At 47.6% G+C, this 19,836-nt stretch overlaps 1 protein-coding gene across 2 annotated transcripts in view; it reads right to left on the reverse strand.

The window, feature by feature from the left end:
• znf536 (zinc finger protein 536) overlaps nt 1-19,836 on the reverse strand; it is a 119,733-nt gene that overhangs the window by 74,226 nt on the left and 25,671 nt on the right. For both annotated transcript variants that reach the window (XM_037246957.1, XM_037246956.1), the window contains exon 3: nt 17,024-17,074. The gene's annotated coding sequence lies outside the window, so the exon portion shown is untranslated. The remainder of the gene's footprint in view (nt 1-17,023; nt 17,075-19,836) is intronic.

A 19,836-nucleotide genomic window follows, 5' to 3' on the forward strand; every position in this document is an offset into this window, starting at 1 on the left:
TTGAAACAAAAAAAGGTGCCTGTAAAATTTGTCAAAGAATGTAAAAATGATTAAAGCAGATCGTTATCAAATTTGACAAAATGAGTGACAATTTGAAAAAAAAACATTTATACCAAAATGAAAATGGTAAATTTGACGATAAAAATGGTGAAATTTGGCAAAGTATTAGAAAAAAAGCCAGTTGGTACACGATCACTCGTAAATGCCCCAAAATGGCGGCAAAAGCTGACATCACCGAGGGGCGCGTGCGGCCACCTAACAAGTATGACGCGCTCTAATTGAAACATAGCTCATAAATTACAAACCTTCACGCCGGCTGGCAGGCTGACATTTGGTGCGCGGGACAATTTTCATAGCGGCGGGAGGGGGCAAGGGGAGCAAGGGGGGCGGGGTCTCGGCACCGAGCCGCGGGATCGAGCGGCGGGACCGAGCCGCATCCCGCATTAGCATAAAAATTAACACTTAAATGCGAGCTTATTGTCAAGCGCAGCCTGCCGCACAACAATCAATTCCTCTTAGAAATCTGATTAGATGCCATGACGCTTATTATCCTGCTCATGTCCGCCTGGCCCTCTCTCACGCACGCAGACACACACAAGGCGGCCATTACACGGTCACCGCCGTTTGTTTACGAGCACGTCAAGAAAGACAGCTTGCTTGAATTTGCATTGTCCAAAGTAAAATGCTTTAAAAAGCACGTCCAGTCCATCCCGTCACTCGCCGCTGGCTCATGATGGCCTTAGTTGCCATGGTAACAATCACTCGTACGCAACATCAGACCCGACCAAATCTGGCTCAATGACACGCGATTGACCCGAACCCGGTCGGCCGGCCGGCCGACCGGCCAGCCAGCCGGCCAGCCACCTTAAAGTTGCGTAAACATCAGAGCGGATCTCGGTGAGATACCGAGACAGGATGCGACGTGAGATGCCGTACGCCGCAATACGGGATGCTGCCGCCGCCGCCGCCGTTACGTTAGGTGACGACACGACGCGACCAGATGTGACATGATGCAAGATTAGATACAACATGGGATGACTTCTTGTTGTGCGCTGCGCATGAGACAATGCAGCGTGTTGTCATCCAATGGCGGCAAATGGCGCATATTCCTCATCCCAAGTGGTGCCCCTCCTCTTATTGCTTACAAACATGAGCGAGCGAGCGTCCGTCCGTCCGTCTCTCCAAATAGTTGTCAACAACGCTCGCTGGGTGGCTTTGCCGAGCCGTGCTCCTCGTTTACACGAAGGGCCCTTCATGGCATCCAGATGTTCCCGATGTCCCTCATCAAAACGTTGTGACAACTTCTTCGCCCCGACATGAACTCGCGAAAGCGCGAGTAAATTGAGCCGGGACATTGGACAGGGAACAAATCAAAAGCCATTGTGCCGAGAGTCGTGCAGTTTTGCTGCGCCGCCGCCAGGCGTTCAACGTTGTCTTGATGTCCTAAGTGGATAACAGCGGCCCCCGCTACGCTCAAACTATTTCACCCCCCCTTTTCTCCTGCCGTCCTTCCTCCTCCGCCGCCTGCATTCTTATGTTAACACAGTGAAAGTGGGGCGGGGCGGCGAGGCGCGGCGCGGGGGCCACCCAGCAGCAACTTAACTCAAACACACACACACGAAAAGTAGACACAGCGGAGGGTGAGCGGGGTCACCAGCGTGCCTTTAAAGCATATTACTTTCAGACAAGACTTTGAAGAATAATAAACGCGGCGCTTAACGGGGGCTCCTTTCTCTCGCCGTGAAGCGGGAGCGGCGGGAAATATCGGCCAAAAGTAAACACGGTGTCTGTGTTGACCATTTTTTCTTTTTTATCTCCAGTAATCGCTCGCTATCTGGACGTCGCACTACATTGCAGAATTTTCCGTGAAATGTTTTTTTTGCGCTGGCTGAAGGAGGTGACGTTTCTTGTCATATTGCAAAACGCGGTCGCGTCTCACCTTCCTGTAGCGTATTGCGTTACAAACTGCCTCTTTAGCGCAAATATTTTGACTCCGGCATGTTGATATGGCGATCGGCCGTCCTGTTTGCTCTACAAACAGTACATATAAGGTGTACGCCTCGCCTCGTCTGTTGTTGTTGTTTTTTTTTTGTTTTTTTTTAATCCCTCGGAATGGCTGATTGTGGCGCTGGTAAAGAAAAGGAGGTCATATTTTATTCTGGTTTATTTTAACGGGCCTCGGTAATTAACACAGCATGTCCTCTATCTGGCCAAGGGCCTGGAGTTAAACAAGTTTATTGTGAAATGTTTGCGTTCTCAGCGGCGGCGGCGAGCCCACACACAGAATATTATTTCATACTCTCGGGCGGGAAGAAAAAGTGGGGCTGGGGAGGACTTTGGAGCGGTTATTGTTTTTGATTACAATGAGAGTCTTTTTAAAATAGATCAGCGAGGACGTTTGAAGGTGTTTACGCAAGCCCCCGATGTTCCAGATTAGCGTCTTTCTCGTGGAAGCCGCTTTCCAATATGGACGGACTGGGGGGGCCTCTTTTGAAAGCTGAGGTGTGCCGATGCCACTCGCAAACTCAGTGGTCTTAGCCCAAACATCATTTGCCGAAGATGCATCTCACACACGCGGGGCTACTTGCTAGCACATTAGCGTCTCGATAAGAAACGTCGAGGCCGAGACCTCACGACCAGTGCAAAGTGGAGACTCCAGGATGTGAGAAGATAAGACAAGATACAAGAGTTAAAAATAGGATCTGAGATAAGAGATCGCAATATGACAAAGTGAGAGATGGCATGACACGCACGATATATGGTTTCACATCGTACCGCGATATCGAGATAAGATACGGTAGGTAGGAGAACAGATGGTAAGGCCAGATATGATTACGCACCGTAAGGGAGAGTAAGGTGTCAGAATAAGAGAAGAGAACAAGTACAGTGCGGCACGGCACGGCACGGCACGGCACGGCAAGATATGACGGGACACAGCACCATTAGGTAGGCTACAATAAAGTATGCTAGGAAAGTTAAGGCAAGATCAGCAGAGATAGAAGACAGCATGATGTGATATGACGCAGGTGAAGATGCTGTTTTTTATGTATGTGCAAAATGGTGTTATCGTTATATCGTATGGTTTCGCACCAGCAATCCAAAATACGACCAACATCCAACAAAGTGCAATTTGGTATGATCAAAAAAGGTAAGGTACTGTACAAAATGATATACTGTTGACAACAAGTAAGGGCCACTCTATGATCCCATGTATTGCTATGATTGGCTACGATGCAAAATGGTGAGATACAACATGGCACCGCAAGCTCAGACCCAAATGAGGATCGAACATCAAATATCATTTCAGATATAAAACAGGACATCACGTCATATCAAAATAGGACGGTATGTATTATAGCCCACAGCACACACTAACGCAGGCACACACACGCACACACACTCAACAAGTAGTGGCCAAGCGTCATCGATCCACTTGACTCAAAGGCCCAAATCTCGACTGTACCATTTGAACCGTTTCAATATTTAATCACCACACACACATACGCAGGCACGCGCGCACACATTTTACTGCAGATGGCCCTCATTGGTGTGCACAAGTGTGTGTGTGTGTGTGTGTGTGCATGCCACATAAACGGCGTGCGGTGGCCGTCTTGCGCCCAGACTGCAGCTTGCTTCGACCTTGAACGGCCATATTCATTACATCATTAAGTTACCTCTTCATTAACTTTTCATTGTTTATGAAGAAGAAGAAAAAGAAGAGGGGGAGGAGGCCGGAGAGGAGGGCTGATCGTTGGGACACTGTCCTCTTCTTTGCCGTGTGCTAGCAGGCTAATTTGCACGCTCATCTTTTCTTTCCATTTTTTAGTTTCACCTGGAAATCATTTTTCTTGCCACAGATGTTTACTGTCATGGCAACAAACAAAGAAGAAATGATTACGTTAAAAGTTGACAGAGGCTAAAACGCAACAATTAACGCTAACTAAAGGCAACTAACTACGTTAGGGCTAGCATATGGCTAAGCTAAGGGGTGGATAGCAGAGCCTAACATAAAGCTAACATGGGCGAGCACAATGTCGAGCGAAATGAGAAATGTGAATACGCAACTAACAAATGCTGCGACGGCGCTAACAAACGGAACACTGCTAGCATTCCAATAGAGGATGCTGCGATGCTAAGGGACAGAAGGCAGAGGCTCAAACTTGGCTAACATGGGCCTCTCTCCTGCTAACAAATAGAAAAGAGGCCGCTAACACAGTCCAATGTGCTAGTAAAGGCCCTGCACACTTTGAAAAGAGAGATAGCAGAGGCCAAAAAGACAGCTAGCGTGCTAGCGGAGGCTGTAAACCACAATGCTTGCATATACAACAAAGGCTACCACCAATGAATGCAGTGCAAGTTTGTACTTGATCACATTTTTTTTTTTTTTTGCAAGTTATTTTTATGATGTTTGCGCAGCGCTGAGGCTGAGCGGCAAAAGATCACGGAGCAATTAGTGAGCCTGACGTGTAAAGGCGGGGGAACGGAAAAAAAAAGTCTCAAGAGGCGTTAATAAAACAACTTTAAACATGCTGAGCAGGACATTTATGCAAATGTAAAAAAGGAGGGGGAAAAAACGCAATGTGTAATCAAATTGGGGCAAGGCAGATAAAGCATCTTTTTCCTCTGTGGGTGTTCTTTCTCTTCTTTCGCAAGCCAGAAAACTAAGAACGCAGGAATTTGCTTTTTTTTCTTTCTTCCTTGCTGCTTCTCGTTTTGTGAAGACAAACACGCATGAACGCTAGTCGGACCTTGCAAACACTCATTACATTTCTTGTTTTCCAGTGTTTGTTGGTTAGCAAGTTCATTTCTATCCCCCCCCCCCGCCCCGACATTATTCCTTCATTGGTTAGTAAGTATACTTTCTGCTACCACACGGTCATGAGTGCCTGTGTTCCTTATGGAGAGTCGTACCTAAAATTGATATATTTTTGGGGTTGAATTCGTTTGACTTGACATCTTCATGCTCATATTTAGCGCATTGAGTAACATTGTCGCGCATACACAGCTGCACCGCCATCGTGTCGGCAGCGTGCATGAGGGAGGCCTGACAAAAGACGTGAGCGGACACCGCGTCGTCATCAAACTTGGTCTGTGTGTGTACGTCGTATATGTGGGTGTGACATGTGTGCGCGGGGGAGCGAAGGACCTGCTCGCCCCGGGGACGGAGTGTCACATAAGCTCCATCACAAGGCCGCTTTATTGGGCCTGGCATGGGTCAGACCCCTACTGTCGTCTTCAAATATGGCTGCCACCTGCTTGCCTTGCACACACGCACACACCCATGCAGACACACACACTCGTGCCCATATGTGCACGCAGACACACAGAATTCATCTGGTGTTTTGCGGTTAATTGCAACAAAAAGACAAAAATGTTCACTTCCCAGCAACCACAGCCGGAGCAGCGGGCTAATTTCTTACAGGCTTCTCTCACATACATGCTGACTTTTTAGTGTAGTCAATCCTCTTTAAAATGTTTGTCACCTTTTGTTATATATATTACATATATACATTAACAAACTTATCTAAACAAATATTTATTTTATGAAATTTTAAAATCTGATTGTAAGTCGTTTATTTTATATTATGATTGTAAGCTGTTTTTTATTTTATGTGATCTATTAGTGTATTACTTTTTTCAAATGTTATTTTAATTCAAATGCCTCATGTAATTTATTTTGCAATGTTCATTTTAATTTCATTTGCACTTAAATTACATTTGTATTTAATGTTTTATTTATATTATTATATGCATATATTGTGCATATTTTCAATACATTTTTATGCAGTTTTATTCATTGTCATTTATATTTTCTTTCATTCAATATTTATTCTTTGATTCAAATGTTATTTGAGTGTCATTCATCGTTATTCAATTTAATTGGATTTATTTTGAATTTTAATACTAATTCCATTTTATTTCATGTTCCTTTCATTTTAAATTGTCTTATGCAGTATTTTAAAAATGAGGCAAAACATGTGCGTCGATGCCACTCTGCCTCCACATTCCACATGTCTGCACCAAACGCACACACGCACGCACGCACGCACACACACACACACGCGCACACGCACGTACCCGCATATGCAGCGGAACCTGCAAATTCCCATGGCCTTGAAGTGTGACTTTGTGTCAAAAGTAAAGTGTGCCTCCAAAGTGGCCAAGTCCTACACGATGTTGTGAGAGATCCTGGTCTCTCCAGTCATCCGTTTTTTGAAGCGCTTATCCTCACGAGGGTCGTGCCGGAGCTTATCGTGGTCTAGTGGATTTGAAAATGTTTTGCTCTTTTCTTTTATTTCTGTGACACGCTCTTATTCCAAGTTAAAAATAAAATCAGCTTTGTCATCAGGGTGAATTGGGCCAGCTGACTAACTGCATTTGTGTCATTGAAAAGAATAGAGCAAAGGCCAGATGATGAATGTTGGTCCAAATCAAGGTTTCCATTCAATGACGGCATTGGGGGCACCGCTTGATCCATGCAACACAAACTGGCCACAAGCACCCAGAAAGGACGTTCCATGGAACAGCCATGGATTTGATGGTGGTTTGGACTGGGACCAGTGTTGCTCTGAAATTTTCTTCCTCCCTAATCCTGGATTATTTCTTTTCCTTCACGGTGACAGCGTCCAATATGACCAGAGTCCAAAATACATCTGAGCAAAAAGCCACTATCTAGAAGAACTAATGATTTGCATGTCAATCAACAAGATCAATAAATCCCACGGGGTTTTATTGCAGCCATCAAATTTGAAATTACACACACACACACACACACACCTACAAAATGACATAAAAGGGAGGTAGCCCATTCAGAGGTTCACGCCTGTTTGTTGGAAATGTCGCCGTGACTTCAAATCAAAAATCGTCATCAGTATTCTTATTATTGCCATCGTAACGTTTTAATTAGCGATGCAAGAAGCTTTTGGCACAATGGTGTAGCCGAGCTTCTATCCAGCAAAAACAAATGCGGATGTCATGCTATCTATCTGCTGTGTGACAGCATGTGTGTGCGTGCGTGCGTGCGCGTTCCCCGATGGAGAAAAGTCGCAGCGGTTAGGAGGGAACAGATGTCAGCCGGTGTCGGCTGCCGGCGAGACCGAACAAAGCCAATCAACGTCGCCATCCTGTCCAAACGCTCGGCGGCAGAGGGGGACCTATGCCCAAACGCAAATTCAACACGCACGCACGCACGCACACGCATGGGCACCAATCAGAAGAAGCGAATGACAAAATGGCGCCGCTATGAGACGTCATCGCTGACGAGCAGCCTGGAAGCACTTTTGATTCCACTGACATTGTTTACATTTTGATTACGCTGTGGAAGCCACAGATGGGGGGAGAAACAAAAAAAAGACATGAAGTTCATTGATGCCTCTGATGGTGAACAAATGACATGAAGTTTGGTGAAGACCCAACATTGTCTCTTCGCAAAACATTTGAATATTGACAAACTTGTACTTTGTTGGCACATGATGGTATCCCTCTGAGATCTCGTGAGACATCAACCCAGTCAACCTTTGGTGCGACCTTCGGTTGTCGAATCCGAGCGCCGCTTTTGTTTGGGACCTTTGCGAGGCTTGTTTGGCGAGCGGTCGGCGCACCTCCGCCGGCCTAGCCTAGCCTGGCCTGGCCATCCATCAGCGGGCCAACACGTTTGAGCACAAAGTAATGACGCGTGCAGCTTCATAGGCGTGTTGGCGCCTCGCTAAATAAGATCCATTTAGCCCGGCTGTTCGGGGCATGCCTCCGCGCCTCGCCCGCGCCTCCCAGCACACTGTACCTTAACTACAAATGCAACCATTGGCAAGATATCCTCATAAAACTTTTATTAAAGTTGAGCCAATCATTTTCTTGACAAGAATATGTTTGAGCGAGCCCACGTGGAATTGGACCAAAATGTTTGTACAATATGAACGGCGACAGAAAATGACATCACCTGCTTCCTGCGTTTGGTCACCATTAATTGATGGAATAAGCAATACAATCAGCCATTCTGAAAATATTCAATAGGACGAGTCCATTTTTTTTTTACAGTTCCCGAAAGTTTGTCTCTTTTTCCCGAGGTAAAGAAGGATGTGGCGAAACGTTTTTCATCAAAATGGGGATTTCAGCTTGCCAATGTTGAAATTGCTGAAATTGCTATTCCATGTATGACAAATCATTTCAAAGGAAATCAAGTGTCCAACTGGAAGACGCCAACAAGGCCAGCCAGAGGCGCTCACATATCGTTGCGGGATCCATCTTGACAAAAGCCACAAAACAACAATTGTCACATTATCTGTCAAGTTTGTGATATTTTCGTGGAAACTGATGAAAAGAGCAACGGCTTGAAAGCCTGCTTGACATGAGATGAAATCAATGATGAATGATGGCACTGTCGTTTGATTCTTTGTTAAGTAAAGAGAAACGTTCAGTAAAATCACAAAAGTCTTTTTTTTTTTTTTTCGTCATTTCGCCCAATCCAATCAAAACAATAAATACCGACGTCAAGTGAAGGTGCATCCTGTCTGGCGTAAAAAAAAAAAAAGCAAAGTTAGCCACCGCTCTTACTTGCGAAAAGTAAAAGCAAATAAGCAACCTTTGAGGTCTCCAAACAAAGCCCTTGCGTGTGTGGCGGCGTCACGTATGCAAAAACCAGAAAAAAAAACAAAACAAGAGAAAGGAATCAAACAAAAGGGCGAGTTGGATGGCGGGTGAGGGAGGGCAAGGGGAGGGAGGGAGCTAACAGAGAGACCTTTGATTTCTGCAAGTAGATGACAACAACAACAACAACGGCGTCCTTGTGGGAGGTAATAAACTTTTTTCCACGCCATCACGCCGCACGGAAGATCTCCACACGCCATGGCGAGGCCATTTTGAGTGTGTGTGTGTGTTACTTCCTGTTGGTTTGCTTACCCCACCATTGTCCCACCACTTTCACAGCAGCCTAGCTGTCTAATGATGCATTTCGCGCTAGCATTAAGCGGTGCGGCAAAAAGGGAGGGGCGGGGTGCTTAGAGAGAGGGTCCCATTGACAACCGGTCACAATGGTGGGGAGAGGAGAAAAAAAAAAAAAAAAAGGCTGTGTCATCCTCCACAAAGCCAAGGGACAACAGAATGAATGATAGAGGACAATGTTTGCACGCAATACATCAATAATAAGTGAAAAATGAGGATCAAGTGTGTTCAAGTCGCACCTATATACATTTGGATTTTGTAAGACTATGCTAACATCCATGTAAGGCATATTTCACATGATACGGTAGCATTGAGCTCACAAGCAGACAAAAAAGTTTGCTTGAACATTTTTGGTTTGTTGGTCATTTTGGAACATTTTCAGAAAGACTGGCAATTCAAGCGATAATGCCACAGTCACTTAGGCTAACAATTTGCAACGTTTCAGTCCAAGCTAGAAAGCAAAACAGCTTGAAGCAGGAACGCTCGGCCTCGTGTGCTTAGCGTTTGCGTTTCCGCAAAATGATGTCATACCATGTCCTCACGTTTCTTTTTTTTTGCCATTCAAATTGACACTTTGAAATTCAGCAACAGAAACTTCGATGGAATAGATGGACCGGGGTTCCACACAGAGGAGAGAGGATCCTAATGATGCTTTTTAGCCACCAGCGCTAACTACAGCCCCCCCCCCCGGGCGGCTATTAGCGACGCACTCGGAGCGGCGACAACAAAGCGCGGACAGAGGCGGCCGCCTTAATTGTGCGTCTTTAGTCACGCAAACGTGGCGCCTCACAGGCAGCCCGCTATGGCCGTCGCCCTCCATGGTTCACAAGGTCAATTTCTGATGGCCCACCCACCTACCGCCTCCTTTTAACAAACGTCACACTCACACAATGAGGACATTTGACACTATTTATGCAGATAGCAAGAATGACATGCATGATGCAGATAGCACATGTTCCGTTTGAACTCGCTGGATTTATCTGAACATGTCCCATTTTTATTCGATTGGAGAATGAATCTCAAAATGTATACTACTTTCTATTTATTTGATGATTGACTTTTGTCACGAGAGACTTGTAGTACTTTATCCAAATGAAAGATAATCCATGTTATTTGTTTAAAGTGGCTTCCATGAAAAAGTTATCTATTCTTTTATATGATAGGCAAAAACACGTTTTAGTTTGCGTAGGTTATGCATTGTGATTCTTTGCATTAACTATTGATTTCAATGAAATGATAGTTTTAAAGTTTTCATTAAAACATTTGATTGTGTTTTACGAGAGTCGTCTACATTGATTTTATTTAGAATGATTTTTATTGATTTATTATCATCATTTGGCAAAACAGCTCTTCCCGTTTCCAATCTTCACGTTAACGGGAAGAAACGAAACGGAGACGGTAATGAGATTTGAAAACATCAGGATTAAAGCTGCTTTCACTTGACAAGTGCTTACATTTGCGGGAAAACAGGAAATAGATGAAAACGGTTTGTTTGTATGTATCGTTTGGCCAGCGACCAGAATGGGTGGCTAACCAAAAGTGCTACACTCCATTTCACGGCCGCTGACTCCTACGTGGCTTTTTTTGGGTCGTGATCAAAAACAACAAGTTTATTTTCATCGCAAGAGCAGAGGGGAAAAGAGAAATCCTCCTAAGAAAAAGACGGAGCTCTCGTGAAGGATGGCGAGCCAGCCAGGACCCCCTGCTGCGCTCAGCGACATGCTACATAAATAAGCATTATGAATCACGCTAGCACCCCGTCGCGGTCCAAAACGAGACGCGCTTCACATTTAGCCCCGACGCTAATGAGCCGCAAGAAAACATGTTTGCCCCAAAACTGACCAACAATCTGGAAACTTTGTCAAGTTTTGATGCAGAATGGGCCAGAAAACACTTCATCAACTGCACGCTGTTTGGGGACATAAACAGCTACGCGAGTTCAACCGCAAGTTGTGGCACCCAATCTGTCAATAAAAACACAAAGTTAACTTTACTTAATATTCAGTTTGGATTTTGAGAGCCGAGTCCAACAAATGAAAGATGTTTGAACATTTGCATCAATTTCATATTTTTGCTTAGCTATCGACGCTAACATTTGGCCAACTGCCCAGCCTGATTTATGAAAATAACAAAGACGGCCGGCATAGGCTCCGGCCGGCATAGGCTCCGGCCGGCATAGGCTCCGGCCGGCATAGGCTCCGGCCGGCATAGGCTCCGGCCGGCATAGGCTCCGGCCGGCATAGGCTCCGGCCGGCATAGGCTCCGGCCGGCATAGGCTCCGGCATAGGCTCCGGCCGGCATAGGCTCCGGCCGGCATAGGCTCCGGCCGGCATAGGCTCCGGCCGGCATAGGCTCCGGCCGGCATAGGCTCCGGCATAGGCTCCGGCCGGCATAGGCTCCGGCCGGCATAGGCTCCGGCCGGCATAGGCTCCGGCCGGCATAGGCTCCGGCCGGCATAGGCTCCGGCCGGCATAGGCTCCGGCCGGCATAGGCTGCGGCGACACTTTCCGGACTCAACAATTATTTGAAGGAGCGTTTCGGAATTGCAGCCCCAAGCGGAATATCACAGAAACTCTACTTTGCCGGTGTTGATCCTGGCCGGTGATTTTGGGGATGTCGGCGGTAGGTTTAAAAAGCGCCAATCGGGGCTCCATTGAGGGCCAAGCCCCTTTGTGGCCGGACAAAGGAACGGCGCTCCAGGCCTCGGCTCTTAAGTGCGGCCTTGTCGTCCGTCGGCGCTCGTGGGTGGGTCGCCATTCTTTCGGGGGCGACCATTGAACTGCTATGAAAATTCAGTAGGATTAAAATGACCTCACACGTAAAATTAAAGTTCCGGCACAATAAGAGGCTGTATCTTTTTTTTCTTTTTTAAAGGCTTTGCACGATTGTTTCCTGACAAAGTGGTCTCCACTTCACAATGAGCACCTTTCACACGCACACGCAGAGACCGCCGAGGGAGACGGATTTCACATATCAATCAAAGCGGGGTGGGAGGGGCTTGGGTGGGGCGGGGGGAATCCTTCACTTGGGAACAGACCTCACGCTTTTTCTCCACAACTGTAAAAGGAAATGTGCAAAGTGTGCAGGTGAAGTCCTAATGAGCTCACGTGTGTGTGTGTGTCTGTGTGTGTGTGTGTGTGTGTGTGTGTGTGTGTGCGCGCGCCACCCACTGTGTTGGCCTAGCGCGTCGTCGCTAATCATGCTGGGAAATAGTACAGACCCAGATAAGAAGCACCTAATCAATGACGCGTTTTAAATTTAGCATGGTGTTCATGGACGAGCCGCTTTGAAGGTCTCTCGCACGCTTCGTTCATAAGGAAAGACGATTATTGATACACGCAGCTCTTGATCAATCAATCAATAAATCAATCAATCAATCAATCAATCAATCAATCAATCAATCAATCAATCGCAGTTTGCACGAGAAGAAAAGTATCTTCATTGTATGCGCTATCAACACTTTTCGTAAAGTTGGATGCGTGGTGGTGTTCCAATACGTTTACCCACATTTTTCACTTCCTGTCGGTGTTGCGTCCATCTTTTATTTTGCGTCCCAATACTTTTGTCCGCATTTTTCACTTCCTGTCGGTGTGGCGTCCATCTTTTATTTTGTGTCCCAACACTTTTGTCCGCATTTTTCACTTCCTGTCGGTATTGTGTTTGTCTTTTACTTTTTATGTCCAAATAGCTTCCAGTTGTTGTCCGTGTACTTTTGTCCAAGGTCAACATTTTGCTTGACTTTTGATCACATCCGACTTTCTACGTTATGTTGCGGTGCTCTGTCGAACCTTCCCATTTTCTTGAATGTTCCCCAAACTTGTGTCTAAACTCCACATTTCTTTCCCTTTCACCGCCCGCATTTAAGTGTCCAAACTCAAACCAAGCGTGTACATGGGTGTGTGCGTGCACTATTTTTAGCGCTTAAGCAGTGACAGCGTGGAATCGGGGACGAGTCGGCCTTGCACCGGGCCGTGACACAGACGTATGTTAAAGCTAATTAGATCATGATAATAGCTTTAGGACCCCAGTGATCAATGCCCCGCATCTTTTCTTTGCGCATCAACCTTGGTTAAACACACGCACAATCACTATTTTATAAGCGTACACTTTGTCATGAAATGGGTTTGTATTTTTCCCGTGAAATAAAAAAAAAAAAAGGGGTCACTATTGTAAAGGCCGACTCGGTGGCACCGGACGGTGTACCGAACGAAATGTCCGCTGCTTATATTTTAATTAAGGCGACTTGTTTCTCGTTAGCCGAGCATTTGGAGCTTTTTATTTGTTAGCTGCATTGATGTGACACCTAATTATAGCGTGTGAAATATGGCTTACTTAAATCCAGATTTTTGCTGCTTTCATGAAAAAAAAACCATGTTTTTATCTGCCGCTATGAAAGACTTTTTCCGTGTGTTATTAAAAGTGAGGCTTGCCCTCACGCATACGAGTATGTAGGTCACATGGCAGCGCGGTGCGACTATTGGACGTGGGCTTAGCTTGCTGTTTGTCGACTATTAAGCCATTGTGCCGACTCAGCGCTCCTTTTTTCACACAGCTGTGCCACTGAAAGGAGTAGGGGGGGCGGAATATCACCTCTCACACACACACATAGAGAAAACACTCACAGACCATTTCACACGTCTCTGTATGTCAACCTGTTTGCATAAACGTCCACGTTTCCTGGATAGCGACGCCTGCTGCGATCCGGACTTGAACTCCCTGACCTGCTGCTGCTGCTGCTGCGGCGGCGGCGGCGGCCTCGGGAGTCTTCAGCCCCTTTCGCCGAGATTGCGAAAGGGGCTGAACACTCGGCGCGGGCCGGTTACTGCTTCTACGGTGTGGCGCCGTGTTAAAAGGTCCCGCTTGCGTCCCGCTGAATGTGATGACAAAGTACAACTAGACATTTGCCACCCCACCCCATGGGTGGATGGATGGAAACGGGGTAAGGTTAGACCAAAGAGACATACTTAAAGTTACTTACATGGACGACTTTTGTCATCATTTATCCATTTGAACTTAACGTGCCACATGTTTTTTCAAGTAGCAAATATTCTCCATGCTGTTTGAAAATAAAATTGATTGTATTTAATGGGAGAAAAGGGCTGTTTTTATTGACCCCAAATACTTCCCCAAAATACATTTTAGGGCTGAAATTGGAATCCCGGATAGCGCAAGATTTCCAACCTTTATGCTTATCACACCGTTTGAATTTTTTTTGTGTGACTTGCCGAAAGAACCGCACGTCACACCGGCCTGCATGGCCGCGTCGCTGCGCAAAAGCACGCCCAACGCGGCAAAATCCTCCTTCGCATCAGCCAATAAAGACCCCCCTCCCCCTCCCTCAGTGTACCCCCCGCTAGGCCTTGCCAAGCGTGCCAGGAGGGCGCACCTGCTTGCATGGCGAGGGTGGCCAAGAGCCGCCAGCTTAAAAATAGGAAAAATGAGAGGGGGAGAGATGCACGTGCGCGTACGTATTGAAGCGTTAGCACAGCCCCGCGCGCGTGCGTGCGCGCGTGCGTGCGCGCGTGCGCGCGTGCGCGCGCCCAACCCTCACCCCCGAGTACCAAATGAGCCCAGATGGTGATTGATTTTTCAAGTGTTGACATCCCTGCTTGAGAAACACGCATGCACACGCGTGCACACGCGTGCACACGCGTGCACACACGCGCACACGCCTCTTTGTGTCGAACAAGTGAGGCACGCAAAAACCATACCTTCGTCACCATCATCATCGTCGTCGTCTGACTGCCAACAGCCGCCATTGATTGACTAAACAGTAAATACACACACGCGCTCGGTTGCTGGTTTCTACAAAATCACTTTTTGTCATATTTGTTAAAACCGACAGTATGACCTGATAGCAGTACGTGAGTGAAATGAGCCCTAAAATACGCACGCACACACGCGTAAACACACAAATCCCTCTTTGGTCCCATCGTGTGATTTGAATTGGGTTTTTAAGAACGCCTTGAAAAACTGACAGAGTGCGAAGCAAACGGTGTCCTCGCGGCGACGAGCCGACACTCCAGTTAAGCAAAGCTCAATGGGGCGGGCGCCCATGAATGAAAGGCCGACAAACCAAGACGAAAGACAAGACGCCCCCCCTCCCCCTCCCTTGCGCTCCTCCTGGAGGGCACGTTTAAGCGTTAAGGCATTCGGCCATTACGTGGCATTAACCTCATTACAAAACACAGCAGATCAAATTGATTTACAGCTGCCATTTTGTCGCGAGGCTCTCGATCGATGCGTCGACTCTGCTCACTTTCCCGCCCGCCCGCCCGCTCGCTCGCTCGCTCGGCCGCCCCCAGCCTCTTCTTGCGTCTCCCGCTCGTCCTTAACAGCTTTTGAATTTTGCCGTCGCCACGCCAAAGTCCCCCGAAGGGATCGCACGCTAACGCACGCTAAGCGGCATTGTTCGTCTCGGCTTCGGTACGGCCAAAACGACACGGGAAGGAATAACGGAGAGAGGAAGGAGGATGTGTCAAGTGTTAGGGCGTCAAAGTAGGGTTTCAAGTTAGGAAAGAGGACTCAAGTCAAGTAAGTAGGGTTTCCAGGTCGGCTTTCCCAAATCGGCTTTCAAGTCAGGGTGGGAAACCAGCAGCAAAATCCTGATTGGCCCTGACAAATCGATTGACAAAACGCCTTTGGCCTTAAGGAGTGACATCATCATCATCCGGGATCAGGTGACACGCCCGCCCCTCCCCAAGTCAAGCCCCCAGCCTCCGCCGCGCTTCTCACACGTCAATAAAATATGAAGACTTTGTGATTCACATCCTCGGCGGCGACCTCGCACCAACACGCCCAGACGCTGGCTGGCCGCTGGCTGGCCGGCCGCTGGTTCAACGCTGGCTCGCCGCCTCCGCACCGTCTCACTGAAGGTGAGGCGAGTCAGGCTTGGGATTTGAATGCCAGATCTGGTCTTGAGCCATGGAGTAGGGTTTCAAAGTCAGGGATGGACTTAAAGCACCAGAAATAATCATCTGAGATGGAGTAAGTCCTCCTGGGCAGCGGTTGGCGCTATACTGCTGCACTTGACGACTCATCTGCATCGCAAACCAACTTTTGTCTGTGTCGTCAAGAATGAAGTCAAACGACTTCCAAACCAGGCTTGGCTTTTGTCAAGTCTTTGAAATGAGCGTTCAAAGCGTGGCTTGGGGTTCAAATCGTGGTCAGGGCTCCGTACAGCAAAATTCTTAGCAAACAATGGGCAGCGTTCCATTTTTAGGTTCCAAGCGCGCACAGGCAAGCACGCAGCCTATTTGGTGTTGCGAGGTGGCGGCGCTCTGCACATGAATGCGACTTGCTCATCTACAACTCGGTGAGAATTTTCCAAAATGACCAGACGCGCACGCACACACACCTGTGTTACATAAGTGTCTGGAGCAGCTTTGAGACGAGCACACAGTCAGACAGACAGACGGACAGACAGACGTACAAATGGACGGACGGTACTCTTGCAGCAGCGGCGCGAGCTAACCAGCTAACGAGATTAGGCGGGAATTAGCCGGCGATAGGTTTGAACCTCCGACGGCGAACGCCTCCATACTTCATGACAACAGTGCATACGAGCAAATTCTTTTGTCAAGACAATAAAACCTTTTTTTAAGGTGTTATCTGCTGACACACAGACCTTTTTTTTTTCTATTGTCTGAACAAAAGAATTTGCTTATACGATCACGAAGACATGATGAATCTCATCGAAATAACATTGCATATGCACGAAAGTGGAAACGTAATTTCGATTTCTTTGTGTGTCTTGGCATGTGAAGAGATTGACATTAAAGCAGACTGACTTTGAATATTTATTTTGCAATAGCTCGAACCTACGTGGCAACCGTATTAGTTTTGCTTTATTGATCTGAATCGACTTGCTTCATTTTTGCGGTAGCTTCACTTTGATTGATTTACTCGAGTTGTACTGTGTTACTTTGCTTTTGTAGTGCTACTACACTCGCTACTTTGTCTTCTTCTCCTGAGCTGACCTCGTAGAAAGCCTTGAGTCACCTCTTGGAAAGAAGGCGGCTGGGGGTCACAGGGAGGGCGACGGGGATAAAAGGAGGGAACGTCCCGGTCACATGACCCGACTTACCCTGATTAAGCTGGGGTCGACGTCAGCTCCTCTCCCACTCGCCGCCGAATCCTACGACAGACAAACAACGAGAGATGATGAGAAACAAAAAAAGAGGCAGCAGCGGCGGCGTTTTTTTTTTTTATTGCCGCCGGCACCATTCTGGTCACATGACCCAAGGCGGATTTTACACCGTGCGTCTCACGGCCATTAAACAACATTTCGACACCCCCGCCCCTTCTTTTTTTCGACAACTTGCAGCCTCGTTTAATTAGAATTTGCTCGTCAGGCCGCTGACTCAGATAAAAATGTTTCGAAAAAACATTCACCTGACTCGCGTACGAATCTTTTGGAAGCTGCTGACAGAGCGACTGCACACATGCACACACACACACATGCACACAGCTAACCGAAAGCTAGCAGCTAGCAAGAAGCTAATGTGGCAGGCAGTCTTGACTCTTTGGTGGACGCTGCCGCCGTCTTTTCTTTGCAAATCTCATTTCCATGGGAAAATAGTACTTGACTGGCAGCGCCATTTCCGGTTCACAAAGTGGCGAACTTGGACAGCATGGTTACCATCTTTGATTTGCTTAAGAAGTGGGCAGTCTTTTCTTTACAAAGTCTCTGACCGGATGGAACGAGGTTGCGTGAGCTATGCTGGTGATGACATCACCAATGGCGAGTTGAGCATAGCTTGCCGATTTCTTCAACAGTGCTCTCATTAGCCCCTGCCTTCTTTATGCCTCATTTTCCTCACCCACACGCACGCACACACACACACACACGCACTCACACACACGCACACTCGCTGGGAGAAGTCAAAAGGAAATTGATGCCCATGTTTTGTCGGACCACCTGTTCATCCTGGATACAAGACTGGCAGCCCACTAAGGGTTAACACACTTTGTGGGAGGAAGCCAGAACTGTGTGTGTGTGTGTGCGTGTGTGTGTACGTGCTCTCGTCTGAAGCGTGCCCCGGGAGTGGCAGACTGGCACAGGCTGAAAGGTTTGGGTGGCTGGCGGGGCACAACCTGCTGCTTGACCGCCCGCCCCCTCCCTCACCTATTCCATGCACTTTTCTGTCTTACTGCATTAATTTCATATCCTCAGATCGCACGTCAGCACTTGACACAAATCTTGTGGGATCAAAATAGTTCACGATTAGGACAGAAATCGATGACAAAACCTAAAGCGAGTATGTCAACAAATTCTCATTATTCTGCCATTACTTTAGGTCTCTTTGAAGGCCAAACGTATTTGGATAATGCCACAGTCTTGAAGGGGAAGTTGTTCGTTTTGATTGTGTGGACCAAGAACTCAGATAGCAGCGATATCTCACCGACAACAAAAATATTATTGACAATATTGACACAGTGCCAAATGTCCACCAAAAGTGTTGTCCCATTACATTTGGTGGACATGGGAAGGCGGTGCAGTCTTTTGTTTCCAAAGCGAGTTTGTCGAAGCAAAGCGCTCGCACGCCGGCAGTCTCTTATCTGCTTGGATGGCGTCCACATACTTCATGCTAACTTCCTAATCTGGAGCCTGAGGGGGGCAACTCGGGCGGGGCCCGGTCCTGCCCGGCCCGGCGGGTGGACCGTCGTGGGCCAGGTGACCTTTGTGTGTCATTGTGCCGCCTCACACCTCGCCCAGGGCGAGCGGGAAGGAGCTTAGCGCCTTACACCTGCCACCGGGCGGGGAGCTGGATTGGATTTGAGGCCGGTGCCAAGGCGGAAGGCAGACTTTGGGATGTCCACACCGCAAGATGAGCTTATTTCCTTTGGATATGATGGGCCCTCTCTGCATCCATTGCAGCCTGGTCATCCCGGAAGGGGGAACCTCCCTCCCATCTGTGGTCTCTTCTCAAGGTTTCGAGTTTAAGATCAGGTGATGTTTGATCATAATTGTCCATTTTTGTACACGTGAGACTCGTCTGTGATTTAGGGCTATACAAATAAACTTGACTCGATAAATCGAGTGCAGAATCTGACAGTGACGGCATCCGCATCCCGTATCGCAATTTCAAAGTTGGCCTCGACCAGACACAAGATGAAATTTGGACACAAGCAAGTTCAAATATTGATTCGGTTCCACTTGAGGTAGGTGCAAAGGCAGAAACAAAAGGTAAAATCCACAACTAAAAAAGAAAACAAATCTGGAAGTTGGTGAAAATCCAAGAGTGAGCGTATCAGTAGCTGGTACGATGCATTGATAGGGTATCGTGTAAGATGTATGGCAATATCAACGAGGTCAGATCAATCAAGTCCACCCTGTTAAAAGTGACAGCGATCGATACCGACGTGAGATCTCGAGAAGAGCTGGAAGCGGCTAAAAAGGCAGAGAGAGAGCTCTTTGGCCGTCCGGTCAGGCCCCGGAAACCAGCTCAGATCAATCAAGCGCACCTGAAAAGGGGGTGCGCCTGATTGAGTCGAGGTGGCGGGAAGGGAAGCGTCTCTCTCTCTCTCACCCGGGGCTAGTTGTCAGCCAAGGATCTTCCGTCTTGTCGCGCTGCAGGCCAACGCGTCGCCGCCATTGTGACGGATGCTCGAGTGTCTCCCGCGCAGGGCGGCGGGGGGGCCGGCGCACCGGCGACACTCGTCATATTTCAAACGGGAGGTCTGAGCGAGAAATGAAGATTGATGCGCAAAAGCCCACGCCCGTCCCGTCCATATATTATCATTTGGGCTTCCGTACGCTTGCGCGTGCGGCGCGGCACGTACGGCGGTGGCTGACGTGGGCGCCGTTATTAGAGCCATGTGATCTAATTGCATTTGATGTGCAAATAAACAGGGAATGAGTCCATCTCCTGGCGCGGCAGACAGACGTGATGGACG

Source organism: Syngnathus acus, chromosome 3 (assembly GCF_901709675.1).
Source record: "Syngnathus acus chromosome 3, fSynAcu1.2, whole genome shotgun sequence".
NCBI lineage: Eukaryota > Metazoa > Chordata > Actinopteri > Syngnathiformes > Syngnathidae > Syngnathus > Syngnathus acus.